At 47.0% G+C, this 17,923-nt stretch overlaps 1 protein-coding gene across 1 annotated transcript in view; it reads right to left on the bottom strand.

Annotated features, from left to right (window-relative positions):
- The window catches only part of LOC138447688 (transitional endoplasmic reticulum ATPase-like), a 297,423-nt gene that overhangs the window by 196,729 nt on the left and 82,771 nt on the right, over window positions 1–17,923 (bottom strand). The gene's annotated exons all lie outside the window — the stretch shown is intronic.

Consider the following 17,923-nt stretch of genomic DNA (forward strand, 5'->3'; position numbering starts at 1 on the left):
GGCCAGATGTGCTGGTCATCCACTTGGGGGGGAATGATTTGACCACCTTGGGGAGGGGGGTCTTGTTGAGGGACATGATGCTCTCTTTGCAGGTGATATCAGCGCAGCGGGGCAGACGAAGATCGTGTGGTCAGAGATAATTCCCAGGCCGGAATGTAGGGTAGCCGAGAACCACACGGCAGTTGAAAGATCAAGGAAGAAGTTGAATTGCGCCATGTCTAAATTCTGCAGGGGCAGAGGCTTCCAACATATCAGACATGGCCTGATCAATTCGAAATCCCACAAATACTTTCTAAAGATGGTGTTCATCTGTCAGCAATGGGAATGGAGCTCTTCTATTGGAATATATGTACAAGGCTCTTGGAGCTATAAAAGGAAGCAGGAGAGAGGGGGAGCCACAGTGGACGGTAACCAACCAAGTGGCGTGGCGGTGTTTGGGCGACCAAGCACAAAAGAAAGACTCTGAATGAGCCACGAGGAAGCCGGAAGGGTCTTCGCTCTTCTCGGACTAGCACCTCTTGGGAGCTTAACGGCAGGGGCGCCTGGTGGTAACAACAAGGGTTCAGCTTCCCCCAAAAGAAACAGCGCTCTCCCCGCCCACGGGCACCTGCAAGGGCAGGGTAGGCTCAGGCACAAAGGGTTGGGAGAGTTGGGCCTACTATGGACTTGGTGCAAAGGAATAGGGGGAAGCAGGTGTATTGGACACGGAGCAAGCGCCACACTTACAGACTGAATTTCACTAAATGTGTGCAGTGATTCTTTTGTTGTGAAAATAAAACTGCGGCCAAGTTTGCCATTTTGAAGAACAACTGTCTCATTCCAGCTAATTTTCTGAGAAGGGAAAATAAAGACAAACAGAAGAATGAGCAAAATATGGCTTATTGGCTATGGGTACACATGGACAAAGGCAGGGGTTATGCTGTTCAGGTATTTAATAGGGCGTAGATACATTTTGTGCGAAATGGAAGCCTTTTAAATGCGCCCAGTCCCGCTCCCTTCGTTGCTCTTCTCGAGAGCTGGCAGAGGCTGGTATTTACTCCCAGCCTCTGCCTCACGTGTATACTATGTATACAAAGCTTTCATTTTGAAAATAAAAGAAATGTATGTATGTGTGTGTATACTATACATATATAAATACATTTTCTTTTTGAAATGAAAGCTTTGTGTAACGTCAGGCACGCTGACTTCCGGCTACCCACTCTTTCATGCCCCCACCTCCTTTGTGGCCATTACAGATGTCCAGGCTTTGCAAGCCCAAAACACGACACATGGGGGTCCAGGCAGCTGCGGAGCAGAGCGAGACGTGCCTGCGCACACACAGCTACCTCTGGCCACCCTCCGGCATCTAAAGTGAGCTCCATGTACCTGGGAGACCACTAGCTGACCCCGCTGGTCACTTTCTGGTTTGTGTGTGGGCGCCGAGCCCCTTTACATCACTGGCTGTAGAGATATAAGGAAGGCCAGTGATGTGTGTTCTTTAAACGCTCTCCACTGCAAGACTTCCCCTCTAAGTTATCAGTGGCTTATAACATCGTCACACACTTGTCTGGTTTCACTCAAATCACCCGCGCAAGAACAGAACTTAGTAAGTCAGGGAATTCTTGAGTGCTGTATCTAGCGCATATGGACTCTATATGACCAAGGTGGGATGGAATGCAGTTTAAAGGACATATTCTGAATATGATGTTCTCTTAAAGGGGATGGGTTAAAGATTTTCTCAGGCCCTGCCATACGGCTGGGATCTGGTTGCTCCCTGCACCAACCCTTGCCTATTGGGTGGAGGCACATGGCTCCATGGCTTCCCCACTGTTCAAACCGCGAACCAGACAGGGGTCTCATCACAAAGCATCTCTCTTGCATAATTAAAAATGCTGAGGTGCTTTGTCTTGGACCAAGGTGCAGCACTTCTAACCTTATAAGCAAAAAGCTGTAATACTATTTTGTACTAATATCATAGAATCACACGGACATAGCAAGGATCCTAAAAGGCAAGTGAGGGCAAGAGTGGGGAAGCCACGGCACAGGAATAAAAAAAAAAATACACACATTGCATGTTTCAGAGATGTCACAATAGGACGTATTCTCAGTATGTCCGCAGAAACAAATTGGTTGGATAACGGGCATGCCTGCAATGTGTTCCCTCCTCTGTCCTTTAGCTCCAGTGCAATTGTGCATAGGAGCAAAATACCGTACACAAGCCAAAACTGTTGGCTTTGCCAATGCTTTAAATAAAAAAAAGGGAATTAATCCCAAGCTCCTACGAGGAACTCAAAGAGTATTGGGTTCTGCTTAAGTGTTTTGAATTCCTCAATGGACAGCCACATTTTGAGCCCACTGTGCTGTCAGTGGGATGGTTCTAATGTCCTCAGAGTTTCGGTCATCCTACTTTAATCATTGAGAGACAGTTTTAAGTGTAGTAACACAGTATTAAATTGGAATCCAAATAGGACATTTACATAATTTTCATAAGTTTTATTTATGAGAGAACGTAAGTGGCATACTGTCACAATTTCATGAAGGTGTAAGAAAGGCATGGTATCAACAGTAAGACAAACACAAGTGACCACAGTTCAAGGGTGTTTATTGAACTTTCAAAGGGCCTATACTAAAAACAAACTATGGCCAATCCTTACCGCTAATTTACAAATAATGTGGGGTAATATTCATGAAAAAGAAAGAAGCGTTAACAAAACGATATGTCAGGAGGGTCGGGCATCCCTTCCCCGCGTTTTCAGCACGGGGCAAGGCGGATCACTTGAGCAAAGCACACACTCTGGCTTCTGCGGCACAAGGATACAGTTCAATTTTCACAGTTCAGGACCTTCTGTTTCCGAGCTCTTTACTCCTGCAAGTCTCTTGACTCAGAGTGCATGATGTACAAAACCACATGTAAACGTTCTTTTCCTTTTACCAGTATTCACTTTGGGTGTTTTCCCTGGATCCCCTTCAGCCGGACTCAGATCCCTTTCAAAACAAAAGTTCAACGTTGGAGCCCCTCTCCCGGGCTTAGATCCCCTTCAAAACAATGTTCAGAGAATTCTTTCTCGGGTGACTCACGGTTCACCCCGGATACCCTCCAGCTCAGATCCCTTTCTTTCACTCAATTAATCTCCCTCTGCCGGGCTCGGGCCAATTGTGATGTAGATTAAACTATCGAAGACTTTCGTTCCATTCACCCTAAAGTTCAGCATGTAGTCGGTTCACTTGCATTGTGAAAGTTCCATTCACTTTAAAGTTCAATATGTACTGGTTTCACTTAAATGCAAAGTTGTGTTCACTTGAAAATTCAGCATATATGGATTTTACTTGGATTGAGGTTTCATTCATTTCTGAGTTTGGCACATGGTGGGTTTATTTGAATGTAAAGCTCCATTCATTTTTAAAGGCCATATGTAACAGTCCTGCTTATTTATTCAGTTTTCATGCAGTTCGGAATTCAATAATCAAGAGGTTATATTTGTTAAGGTTTTCATTCAGTTCGCAATTCAATAACCATGAGGCTGTATTTATTACCGTTTTCATTCAGTTCGGCCCGTTGTTTAATATCTTTGTAGGTTGCCATTAAAGAAGTACCCAACAGTTAGAGACTTTCGAAAACGTGCTTTCTTATACACGCGACCACTCTGCTAGAAAGTATTCTTAATAGTTCAATAGTTAACAGGGATTCACATCGCAGACCTTCAAAAGCGTGTTCCGTCAAACACGTGACCACTCTGATACAAAGTATTCTTAATAGTTCAATAGTTAACAAGGATTCACATCGGAAACCTTCAATAGCATGTTCCGTCAAACACGTGCCCTCTCCAATACAAAGTAATCCTTTACGAAAGTTCAAACACTCGCATACCAGGTTTATCCTTTGATTGAGACTCACAGGTTTTCCAGCAGAGCAGATCACTCGACCTTCGGTTCACCACATCAGGACTCCACCTCCTGCCCCTCACAGCGTCTAATACTATCATGTGTAAACAGGTCTAATCCAATGTTATTAGTACAAGAATTGATATGACACACAACTTTCTCAGCATATAATATTTATCATATTTGTGGAACTATTGCTACTATAACTCTTGATCAACATATCTGTCTATCTGTCTTCCGTTCTTGATGTTTCGTAAGCTTCAAGATGATTGGTTGTTGCAATATAGTTACAAATAGACCTGCTTAAATCTGCATTATTTCTTAACTATAATACATTAAACACTTGCTAGAGCAGAGGAGCGTGCGTTTCTGGAGAAGGGATACGACGAGAAGTAAACTGCCCGGTCAGAGCACCCTGGACCGAGCTGCAGTGGACAACTGGGAAGTGATTAACACAGAGTAATAGTGGGCATTGTGCACCGCGCGGCAGGCGTTTAAAGCCCACCCGCACGTTACTGAGTTTCTCTCTCTCTTTCTTTGCGAAACTCACCCCTGTAGCGTGCTGCTGGCAAGCAGGTCCTCCGGATCGGTATGTTGAGACCACGGTCTTACCACCTGCCCCTCAGACACCCCTGGGACCGGCATACCTCCCAGGGGAATGAGCACTGGCCTGGACACGCCCAGCAGCTTGCAGAACGCCTCACTCCGGCTCCCTGGAGACACAGCTCCCTCGCCATGCTGCAACCACTCTGACCCACCAGGTCAGCATCTTGGCATCCCGCTCTCCTCCAGATCTTTCAGGCTTCTCTTGCTGCAGCCTCCTGCTCCTGGCTTCCACATTCCCAGCTCGCTCATCTTCTTTGGCAGAACCACACCTTTTATACCCTAACTGAGAGTCAAGAGGAGTCAGGTGTGCATGGTTAAGGTGAAATGCCTGACCTTGCCTGACTCTATTAGTGGGACAACCTAGTGGTGAAATGTTGTAGGACTCTTCCTGCCTCCCAATGTTATTCCTATGGGTAATCCTTACTACTCTCGATCGCCTGTTCTTCGTCCCAGTACACGTTGGAAATGGGGAGGGGGAGATGAAATCGGATAGGAAATATCCCATAAAAGCTGAGGGACAGGGTTTTGATGTATAATGGCAAATGGGGGAATACCATGTCTTACTTTTAGGCGTTCTCCTCCCAATCTCCTGTGACCCTCCACTCAGGTGATCCTCCCTCGCTTGTCCACCTCCAGGGACGGGATCCAAAAGCAAATGCCATTGCCTGGCCATCTGAATGGAGACTCCCTGGGGAGTGGGTGGGAGAATACCATCTGGTTTCTCACAGTACTTTTGTTCAAACCTATTAGTTCAATTTAAGAGCTTTTTCAAAATTACAGTATATCCCCGGTGTCCCGTTACTTAGCATACTAAAGGTAAACAAACGGTATAGCGGTGACGTCTTTAAGTCCGCTTTTAACGTTTATTGATGTTTTTCAATGCCATACTTAGAATGGCCATTTTAGATCCAGAGTGTGACTGCTCTTGGATCTGGAATGACCGCTCCTTCCCGGTAAGTGTTCAGACTCTTAGATTTAAACACCACTATGACCAACTTGAGCAATACAAGCTGAGATTACCCAACTACATTATGTTTGAAAGTCTTTAATAGCTTTCCTCACATCCCCAGATTATCGAATTGGTGATCTACGTTCAACCGACTAGGATGATCAGGATATCTGTACCAATACATGGCTAACATGCCTTGAGCCATCCTCAATATCCAACAGGTGAGCTTCTTACACTTATAAGCTCTCAGATACACAAGGCACCAGATTTTCTTATGCAAACTCGACAGACGCAATTAGATGTATACTCCAGCTACTTTTATTTAATTCCCCTTTTTAGATCACAGGAGGAACATAACTCCAAGTACCTTGTATGGATTCAGAGATATTTTTATTTCTGTAGTGTGCTGACTACCGTCTCTCATCAAGTGCCTTTGCACTTTGAACTGGGTTTAGACTTTATTACCAGGTCCGCACCCTATTCTTGAGTTCCTTGTTTTTCAATCAGAGAAATATTTTCTATAATGCGTCAATTATGCAGAAAAGTGCAGACATAGATAGTCAATTTTCATACTAGGTAGAGTGATTCTCTTTCTACTATTAGGAAAGGTCTTGGGAAGCATTCTAAGAAGACCATCCTCAGTTCTGTTTCCACTGTGCAATCATTGAGGTGAATGACATCATCCTTTTGATGAGTAACATTTATATAAAGTTATTTATATGGTTTCAGAGTTACTGTTTAAATATTACTTACGTATCTACTCTTTACTTACTTCATAGACATTGCATGATTTATGCTGTTTAAAGATACACACATAGTGTGAATGAATTCTGCTCCTGATGGAGGGTTGAAATCCTGAAACACGTAGAGCTCTTAATTTTGTTTGATTTATTATGTTATGTTAAAAAAAGAAACGGACCATCAGGGGGCGCGGAACATGCTGGACGCGTAAATCTAGCGCTCCTGACAGCACCGCAGGGCCTAGTGGACTCTACCAGGCCCCGGCCTGGAGTACGGAGCCCAGCCAGAGGAGACCCCCACTTTGTGCAACTGGCCCCACTCTGAGAGGGTGTTGGGGGACCCGCGGCAAGGACTCGCTGTGGCACGCTTCTGAGCCATGACGCCAGGGAAGGACCATCGAGCACACCCCAGCAACGGAGACTGGTGTGCGCCTGAGATACCGGAGACATCTGACACCGGAGGCATCAGACCCTGCGGCGCCGCGGAGAAGACCAGTAGAGCCGCGCGCCCCCCCTGTTGATGAGCGTGTCGGGGGAGGAGCAGCACCATAGGAGGCACGGGGAGAAGGCCCCCCACACGCGGTCCCCGCTAAGACAGAGAGCCGCGTGGGAACCGCGGACCTAGGAGAACCCTGCCCGGGCCCCTGCCCCTCCCGACACATTGGGACAGGGAAGGGCAGGAGAGCGCTCTCCGGCACGCCAAGGAGAGCCTCTCTCCTGGGAGGACCAGGGCCCTTCCCAGTCCACCTCCAGAGCACAGAGGCCCACCCAGAGACCCACGCACGGCCACCCTCGCTGAAGGAAACGCCCAAGTCAAGGCATCGGCCCCACAGACACTAATGAGGCACTCCAGGCCGCGGAGGCCACCCGGCGGAGCCCAACACAGTGGCCATGAACAAGGAGGTGAGGAGAGTGTGGGAGGGCGGAAAAATAGAGTGGACACAGTGTTGATGGGCTGCCTCCCACACAACCTTCCCCTCGCTGCACTCCGGCACCCCGCCCAGCTGGGGAGAGGGAGAGAGAGGCCGGAGCCGCCTGAGAACCGCTACCTCGGGCTCTGCCCCCCCCCCACAGGGCCACAAGCCAACACAAGGCACACCACCCAAGATCACAGCACCCCAGGAACGGAAAAGGTCCTGGGCTGCGGACTGTAACACTGGGAACTCTATAAGGGAAACCCTGACAGAGGCACCACCCCTGGGTGCACCAGAAGATCCAGATCCTGGAGAGAGCTCCAGTATCCGGGGCGATCTCGTCTCTCCAGCGCTTCCGCCGGCCCCATTCAGCCACGAGCGAGGCCCCCAGAGACACCATGCCCGCAGGCAGTGACCCCCCCACCCCCCTGCGGCACTCACAAAGGATGATCTCAAGGACATCCTCCACGAGATCAAGGCAATTCGAACAGATATACAAGCTTCAATAGTGGATCTCAAGGGAAGGGTGGACCCTTTGGAGGAGAAAATGGAAGGGATGGAAAACAACCACCTCCAGACGGACCTGCTGGACATGAAATACGAGACGAGGCTAACAGACCTAGAAATGAGAGAGGAAGACATAACTCTGAAGATGGATGATTTAGAAAACAGAGAGCGCCGAAACAACCTGCGCATCATGGGTGTGTCGCAGGAGAGAGGGGAGACAGTGGCTGATGTGGGGAGGAAGGTGCAGGGTCTGATAAACCAACTCTTCACGTTGGAGGGTGGCAAGGAGGTCCAGCTGGAAAGAGCGCATCGAGGTGGGGGGGGGCTGGAGAGAGGCCCAAAGTCCATCATAGTGCGTTTCCTCCGCTACAGAGAGAAAATGGAAGTCTTGGAGAAGGCAAAGAGGTTGGGGAGCTTTATCTTTGAAGGCGATACAATTAAGATCTTCCAGGATCTGACATCCCTCACGCTCACCCACAGAAGAGAATGTCGTCCACTCACCCAGTGGCTTACAAGCCAAGATATAAGATACAGGTGGTCCTTCCATTTCGCCCTATTTTCGCCTTCCATTTCCGAGCTGGGGTGGACTACAGAGTGACTAGTAGCAAGGAGCCCTTGCAAGTGCTGCAAGTGATCAAGGGGGATGTCCCGGAGGAGGAAAATGGGGTGGACACTCGAGCATAAGGTGAAATCGGGAGAGAACCGGCGGGGCCCCTGGTCCACAAAGAAGAAGACAAAGGGCAGAAGAAAATTCAGAAAACCAAACACCCCAACATCAGAAGCGGAAGGGGACTAGATGAATAAAGACAAATTAACTGAAAGATCAAGATCAGCTTGTCAGCAGTCCCGGCCGGGGACACAGATTTTATCAAGAGAACTGCGGTGCAGCAACATGTTCTCAATCTGGTCGTTGGCCGTTGGCAGGCGTCATGAACAGGGGAGGGAGAAGGGAGGGGAGGGGAGGGGAGGGGAGGGACTTGGGGGTAAGGGTCTTGGGGCACAGGACCTATCCAGCTCTGAAAGGAAACAGGGAAGCTCCCACAGGACCGGGAAGACAACAGGGAAAAGCAATGGCAGACAATGAGGAAAGGGGCCGGGTTGAGTCACTCAGGATGGGCTCCCTCAATGTCAAGGGGCTCAACTCCCCAACAAAGCGCTCCCTTCTGGGAAGGGAAATGAGAAATGGGAGAGTGGATATCTTGTTCGTGCAAGAAACCAGAATGGTGAGGGGGGAGGAGAGGGCCAACCCAGGAGCGCACGTGGGCCAGACCTTCTGGGTGTCTGGCCACACAAAGAGAGGAGGAGTCGATATCCTACTCCATAGGAATCAGAAATTAACTGAGGTGTTCGTCTGGGAGAGGGAGGATGGGAGGGCTTTGGTAGTGTCCAGTAACCTACATAGTACCAGAGTCACTCTAGCAGCGATATATTGCCCCAACATGGGTCAGAGGGAATTCGTCCTAGAGGCCTTGGTGATGGCTAAAGCGGACGGACTTCTGTTCCTGGGTGGGGACTTTAATATGTGGGCGGACCGAGAGTTGGACCATAGTGGGAAGACAGTCCCATGTGGGGACACCACATGGGGGGCTGCGGGAACTAATGTGGGAGCTGGGGTTGGTGGACATATGGAGGGAACTGCATCCGAGGCGAAAAGGATACACCTTTTAATCTGCAGTCCATGGTATCAGGACCAGAAAAGACTATCTTTTCACGGGGAACCAGCACATGAGCAGAATAGAGGCCTGTGAGATCCGCCCGGTTAGCTGGTCAGACCACGATATGGTCTGGTCGGACGTCAGTATAGCAGGCCTAAAACCCAGGGAATCCCTATGGAAATGTAACAATTTCCTGCTGAGAGATGCGGTCTTTAAGGAAGAAATGACAACGGCGATCAGAGAATTCTTTGAGATAAACGACACAGGGGAAGTGAACCGGGAAATTGTGTGGGAGGCGGCTAAGGCAACCTGGAGGGGTAGGTTGATTAGTGAAGGGGCCTCCAAAAAAAGAGTTAGGACTCTCCTGACCCACAGGTTAAGATCGGAAATAATCACCTTAGAAAGGTCAGAGGGGAAGATGGAGACAGAGAGAGAGAGGGACCTGGGCATCGTGAGGGAGAAGAGACAAGAATTGCGGGAAATGGAGATGGGTAAATTTGTAGCGGGACTCCAACATCTACGTCAAAAATACTATGAAAAAGGGGACAAGGCTGATGCCATGCTGGCAGCAAAACTCTGAGGCCAGAGGGCGGGTAGATGGGTGGCAAGACTAACGAGTGGGGAAGAAGGGGACAAATCCAACCCGGAAGGGATTGCAGAGAAATTTGCTTTGTTCTACGAGACCCTGTACGGGAGAGAGGGGGAGACAGAGAAGGAAGCATGTGAGGAATATCTCAATGGGGTCACCCTCCCGGTCCTTGGATCCCTAGAAGCATCAGCCCTAGACGCCCCAATAACAGAGGAGGAGGTGCTACGAGCCATAGCGGGCCTGAAGCTGGGCAGGGCCCTGGGGGAGGACGGGTTCACGGCAGGCTTCTATAAGGCCATCTCGGGCCACCTGGCGGTCTTCTCGAATATAATGAGGATAGGGAAGGCGCCGCCATCCTTTGGCAAAGCACTAATCACAGTAATCCCGAAGGAGGGGAAGGACCCGGCGGACTGTCTTTCTTATAGACCAATCTCACTCCTAAATGTGGATGCAAAGCTATTCACCAGGATCATTGCTACGAGGCTGGACAGCGATATGCCGAGGCTAATTCGCCCTGACCAGGTGGGTGTTATACAGGGAAGGCAGAGGGCGGACACACTGCATAAGACTCTGCTTCTGATGAGGGAGGCAGCACAGAAGGGGGGAAACCCTGTCCTGGTGTCCATCGATGCCGAAAAAGCGTTTGACCGAGTCAACTGGGGGTTCCTGCAGGGGGTACTCGAAAAGCTGGGCCTCGGAACTGGGATTAAACAGGCTATCAAGGCCTTATATGTGTCACCAACTGCTAGAGTCACAGTCAATGGGCGTCTGTCACAAGTTTTTTGCCTCCAAAGAGGGACGAGGCAGGGCTGCCCCCTTTCCCCGCTCCTCTTCGCCATGACAATGGAGATACTTGCGGAATACCTCAGAGGCTCTCTGAGGGTTCGGGGAATTGATGTGGGCGAACGTACCTTCAAACTAGGCCTTTACGCCGATATTTTGCTTCACCTGCGGGAGCCCACAAGGTCAGTTCCAGCCGCTTTGCAGGTGGTTGAACGGTTCAGTCGCTTTTCAGGTTTTAAGGTAAACATAGGCAAGTCAATGATCTTCCCCTTTGCACCCGATGCAGACAAAAATGTTGCCGAACTTATCCCACTGGGCCTCCAAATTTGTACAGAGGGGATAAAATACCTGGGGATCAATATAGTTTGTCCCGAAGAGGATTTGAGCCAGGCAAACTACCCCCCGCTGTTTGATAAATTATTCAGGGATATGGAGGGCTGAGGGAAGGGACAAATCTCCTGGATGGGAAGAATAAATGCCATAAAAATGAATCTGCTCCCCAGAGTGCTGTATGTCTTCCAGATGCTCCCCTTGGAGGCTCCAGAAACATACCTCAGAGAAGCCAAGGGGCGCATGATGAAGTTCATATGGCAGGGCTAGAGACACAGGATAGGATACGAGACCCTCACCCTCCCCAAAGATAGAGGGGGGTCGCTCTGCTGGATCTGAAAGACTACCATAGAGCAGCCCAACTTAGGGCCCTGGCCCCGCATCCTAGAGAGGATCCCAATAAACAATGGGTATACATTAAAAACTTCTACCTGTGCCCAGTCACCGTAGGCGAATGGCTATGGGTCCCATTGAATAAGCTCCCAAAAGAACATGGGACCACCCAATACTGGGTACAATGTGGAAAGCATTAGCGGGGAATGGAAATAGAGAGAAGGTCACTACATGGCCCTCGCCCCTGAGCCACATCTGGTCCACACCAGTGCTAGAGGAAATACCAGGCCACGAACATTACCAGCCATGGTTCGACGTGGGCCTTTGCAGGGTCGGCCAACTGGTAAGAGAGGACACCATCATAAGCATCCAGGAGCTTGAGGAGGCACTGGGAATTGGCAAGCTCTCTAAACTCCTATACCTTCACCTTAAGGGAATCTTAATGAAGCGAAACTAAAGCCTTGCATACAAAGAAAGCTCACCCCGGTCGAGAAAATCCTAGACTCCCACACGGAAATGAAAGGTCTCATCTCCCTCCTGTATGGAGCACTCTTAACTCCCCGCGAGGGAATGACCAAAAGCCTCAGAGGGAAATGGGAAAGGGACCTGGGCTGTGCCATCGGGAATGGGCTCTGGGGAAATTATGTAGCAGGGCATTCAAGACATCTATCTCATGCCAGTACAAGACTCACGCCATCAAACTTCTCCATAGGTGGCAGTATGAGCTGATCACCCTCTCTAGGATGTTCCCAGACGTCGTCCCGCTTTGTTGGCATGGATGCGGGGAAAGAGCTAACTATTGGCACATGTGGTGGTCTTGCAAGAAGGTTCAAGCCTATTGGTCGGAGGTGCTTAGTTGGCTTAAGGAGGCGGGAGACGGGGGGTCTACCCATTAGAGCCCCTCCCACTAATATTTGGGCTTCAGCAAAGGGACGATCACTGGGAGAAACTCCCGACACACTCCTTACTGTTGGCAGCCAGAGCTGCGCGGGCCAGGACTTGGAAGAGAGCAGCCCTTCCCACAAGGAGAAAATGGGTGACAGTGGCCAAGGACATATACTTTATGGATAGACTAACAGCAGCGATACATGGCTCCAGCGCGCAGCTAGAGGCTAACTGGTTACAATTCATGGAGGTGTTCGCCAATACGGAAGACAAGGCAGAAGTGTAATATGGTCTCTCCACCCAGCCCGAAACCAGTTTTTGCATAGAACTCATTGTTCTTTTCTAAGGAAAGTTTACTAATTTTGGTTGTTTACATGCCCGGTTGGCGCTGCCCAAAGAGGTTAACCACGGAAATGCGGATCTTGTGCCCCAAGAACAGTGGTCTGGGGGGAGGGGGGAGTGAGGGTGAATACAGCAGAGAATTACGGCTCTTTAACTGAAGTTGACACGGGCATGTGCCCCAATTATATTATTATTTTTTTGTATGAGCTCTTTGTTGCTTTTAAAAAAACAATAAAAATCGAATTAAAAAAAAACATAACTGTTCACTTTTGTGTCTGAGAATATATATATATTTGATCTAGAAACCGACGGGGATCGAGACATGGATGTTTGGGACCAAGAATCTGCCTCCATGTATGTTGACACAGCTTGGCCTGGCAAGACACAACTCAAAGCTAAATCACGCTTCAACCCGATATTTAATCCAGGGGGACATGTTGAGGCCTTTCAGGATTTGGTGGTTCAGGATCTAAAAAAAATCAGGAAGAAACGGGTGCCTCATAAAACTAATCTTACTTCATCACAACAATGCACTATTGAACGTTTGAGTGCCATGACGGACTGCATTATCAAACCATCAGATAAGGGCATGAACATCGTCCTCATGAATCGTGATGATTATATCAAAGAGGCCAACAGACAACTACTGAACAAGGACTGTTATGCTAAACTACTAAATGATCCATCTGGAACCATGAGTGACAAATTAGAGCATCTCTTACAGACATGGAAAGAGAAAGACCTGTTGGATGAGGACATTTGTTCTTATCTACATCCGAAGTTCCCAGTTATTCCGACTATTTACTTTCTGCCTAAAGTACACAAGAGCCTTATAAGGCCTCCTGGCAGACCAATAGTCACCCTATGTGGTGCCTTGTTAGAAAACACTTTGAGATTCATCGATGAGTCTTTGATGTCCTTTGTTACCACCTTGCCTTCTTATCTTCGTGACACCAAAGATTTTCTCAGTCGTATAGAAGGTATACCCAGGGCTTTAAGTGGGCCGGGGCCTGCCGGGGCTGGGCCCCGGCAGGCTCCGAAATTTCGTTTTGAGGCGGGGCCCTGCCGGGGCCCACTAATCTCCCCTGGCACCCCGGCCACAACACGAAAAGGCTTTTTTTTCTACAGCCTGAAGCTCTCGCTCATGAGCGAGAGCTTCAGGCTTCAGAAAAAAAGGCCTTTTAGCTATAATGGTGGCGCCGCACCTGCGAGGCATCCCTTTAATCAAGTGATGCACGTGGGCAGGCGCCACCATTATGGAGAAAACGTGAGGCCGCTGGAAGCAGAGGCCTTGCTTTCTAAATACTGAAGCTCCCGCAGATTCGCGGGAGTTTCAGTCTTTAGGAAAAAGGCCTCTGCTTCCAGTGGCCTCACCCTTTCAGCCTTAATGGTGACGCTGCCCCTCCCCAGCTGGCGAGGGGCAGCATCACCATTAAGGATGAATAGGCGAGGCGCTGTCCCCTGCCAGGCAAGCCTATACAAAATAAATGCAGGGATCAGCACCCTCTCCCCCATTGGGGAGAGGGTGCTAATCTCTACAAAAGGCTGCCTGGCAGGGGTGCCAGTAGCCGACTGAGCCAGGGCTCGTCAAGGGGGCGTGGCCTAACGGGCCATGAAGACCCCCGTTGTTAGGCCACGCCCCCTCGATGAGCCCCGGCTCGATTTGTAGTGCCACTTAAGGCACTGGGTATACCATGGGAATCTACTTTTCTATTAACAAAACTTGATGTAGTCTCTCTCTACACGTCAATTAGACATACAGATGGTCTTAAAGCATGTAAACATTTCTTGCATACCAGATCTTTGAATTACCTCCAACATTCTCAAATGATATTGGAAATGATTTCGCTTCGTTTAACTAATAATTGTTTTCTTTTCAACAAGCAGTTCTTCAGGCAATTACAAGGTACTGCTATGGGTTCTACATTTGCCCCCTCCTATGCTAATTTGTTGATGGGCTGGTGGGAGAAATTTGTTGTATGGGATCTTAGAAACTGTTACCACACATCCACGATTACCCTATGGCTTAGATACATAGATGATTTGTTTATCATTTGGGAAGGAACTAGTGCAGAATGGTTGGATTTTGTTGCAGTACTCAACATCAATGATCTTAATCTGCAGTTCACGGAGAGCCACAGCAAGACTGCTATCACATACTTGGATATTCTTGTTACTGTGGCTCAAGGTGAATTGACCACTTGTCTGTTTAGAAAACCTACTAGTTCTAATATCCCTCTTCACGCCAAGAGTAATCACCCTACAGCTTTAAAATGGAGCATCCCCTATGGGGAGTTCATTCGCATATGCAGAAACTGTTCTAAGATCGAAACATTTGATTGCGAATGTACCCTCATGGCCAACAAATTTAAGCAACGGGGTTACCCCAAAAAAGTGTTGGAGAGAGCCTTCCATAAAGCTAGAGCGATTGATCGCTCTCAACTTTTGTCAGCTGACATCCCTGAACACAGAACCACAGACACCAGTGAGACATGTCTTATCTTGACTTATGGTGAGGGTGCCCACAAGATTCGACAAGTCATGCAACGTCATTGGCATATCCTTAAATCAGATGAGCATTTACATACTATTTTGGGAGATCGCATTAATATTACTTTTCGCAGATCTACCTCATTTAGGGATACCTTAGTTCCCAGCTTTATGAGGCCTATTGACAATGCATTGACCGATGGTTGGTTAAACACCAAACCACGAGGCTTTCATAAGTGTTCCAAATGCAAAGCCTGCACTTATGCAGTCAACAAGACGTGTTATATACATCCTATCCTGGGTAATAATGTGCAAATCGCATCCAGAATCACTTGCGATACAGAATTTGTGGTCTATGTTTTGAATTGCCCTTGCAATATGTGGTATGTGGGCAGTACAAAGGGTAAATTGAAGCTGAGAATGCTGCAACACATAAGAGCCATAAGAAATGTTGATCCCAACTATCCGATGGCTCTGCATTTTCAGTCTTAACATGAAGGTAAATTGGAGGGATTTTCCTTCTTTGGTATTCGGACAGTGCCTAAATCACCCAGAGGTGGTAACCGGGAGTTACTGTTGAGACAACTGGAAACTAGGTCCATTCTCGACCTTGAAACAAAAAACCTAGGGGCCACAATCTTGATGAAGAGTTATATACGTTTTTAGGTACCAATTAAGTATACTTCATGAATTTTCTTGCACCTTTTTGCAATACTAGGTACCTGCAATGTTCAAGAGTGACCCCTTGTGTGTTTAATAGTTGAATACTTTTCCATTCCGGTCCACACTCCTATGTATTAATGCACATTAACTCTTCTTTCTTCTTTTTTATTGATGCATCTTACAGGTTCTTTCTCCAAATGATTGTGAAGCATATCTTGCATATGATTGTTTTTAACAAGATTTTTAGGAGGGTATTTTCTATTGATATTTATCACTTTGATCAATATTTTTGTATAGCTTGGTTTTAGGCTTCTTAATTGCTTTTTTACTCTGTCCCCATATCTTGTTTTTTTGTCTCGCATTGTTTCATTGTCGATTGATTATTTGTAGCTTGGTATGTAGTCTTTTTAAGGTAATAATTTCCCAGTGATGTTATCTTCCTTGCTGGGCTCATCGAGCGGAAAGGGTCTTGAGGATTTTTTATAGGGAATAGTTTACCATTCATGGTAGGCAATTTTAAGTAAAGTTTTTTGCACTTGCACTTTATTGGGGATACATTTGTTGTCTACTTTACAGCCGTCCATGGATGCACGTTTTTTTTTTTTCTTCCAGTGCCATTGTTATTTTATCTATTTGTGAGATATATATATTTATTGACTTTCATTCTTTTATCTATTTGATTGTCAAATTGTATTATGTTACTTAGTATATGCACAACACATTTAGGAACATATTTGTGCATCCATGGACATAGAGCACTGTGCATTGTATCATTGCTGTTGTCTGGACATTTTTCTCCTTTAAACTTTTTCCCTACCTTGCTGCTAAATATTATGTATTTTAACAACTGCTGCTATTGCACTAAGCACTTTAAATTTGCTGCTAAAGCACTTAGCACTTTACATTGCTACTAAAGCACTAAGCACTTTATATTGTCTCAAGACTGCATTATTAAGTTCGATTTGTATTACACCTCGCATATGTATGCGTAAACTTAGACCTACATGACTATATATCTTTGTTTATTCAAGACTAACGTTGGACACTTAGAATGGCTATATTTTGTCTAGTGAACACATCATGTTGTGGGACTGCTTGGACAGCGTTGAGGTAATGGCTGTTTCAGACGTTATAACGTGGACAGACCTACAAGGCAGGACTCGTCATTTTTGGCGGTTGCCCTAGAATGGCATAATTTTTTTACTTTATTTTATCTTGGGTACCAGCCTTTGTTGACAGACATACCATTGGAAAACACACGTTTATTTTGAACGATGAGTATTTATATATATTTATATATCATTTTTTATATATATTTTTCTTTTGACACTCGTTATGTACCTGAGGCTTTCTTTTTGCCATTTTCCTCCAAAGTCCTCACAGCCAGCACATCTGTGCAGCTGTTGCTATATTCTTCATCATATAATATTTGGTTGATGTTTTGACACTTATGATGTGTTTTTATTTTATTTTACTTAATACACTGCATGTTGCAGTGCCTTAAATGTTCTAAGATGGCTGCCATGTGTTCATCATTTTGTACCACCTCGTGAATGGGGACATTCTATGCACTTGTATCATAGAGGTTTTTAAAGCATATATAAGAAGTCCTTCTTCCATGAAACACCCTACCTACATGAACAAGCGGTCAGTGTACCGCGAAACGCGTTGTTTTGTAACCAGGCTTTCCCTTTTTGCTGCACCTTTTTATTAATAAAGAAACATTTGTGCTGCCTGGATTTGGTGTCATGCCTTTTCCTTGCTGAGACTGGATTTCGTTTCTCAGCTGCTCTTGGGAGTGCAATCCATCGAATTTTGCCCTGTCCTAGGGAATTTTTTTTCCTTTTTTGAAAATATATATATATATATGTACCATCAGTATTAAGTGTAAACTATTGCGAATATCCAAAATTGTTGACTGACTGGTCTCAGTGCCTATGGTGTGCAGGGGCCGGGAGTGTCTGCCAGGAGTAATGCCCTAGTCTTAAGAACAGGACAGTGCAGACCAACATGGGTTTAACTCCTAGTCCCACGTTTAGAAGCCATATTCTAGCCTGAAACGTAATATCCGAAAAAATTGGTAGTGTCTCTCACACAGACACATACACAAACACACATACATGTGCGTATGCACGCACTCACACACACTTCGTGCACTGTTTAAGGTAAACACCAAGGATTCATAGGCTTCCTTCGCTTTAAGACAAATCATATCTTGAGCTCACCTCTCTCCTGAAAGGCCTTCTTTCATATTGGTTGGCACATATCCTGAGCTC

Source organism: Ambystoma mexicanum, chromosome 3q (genome assembly GCF_040938575.1).
Source record: "Ambystoma mexicanum isolate Mex_15411 chromosome 3q, UKY_AmexF1_1, whole genome shotgun sequence".
Classification (NCBI taxonomy): domain Eukaryota; kingdom Metazoa; phylum Chordata; class Amphibia; order Caudata; family Ambystomatidae; genus Ambystoma; species Ambystoma mexicanum.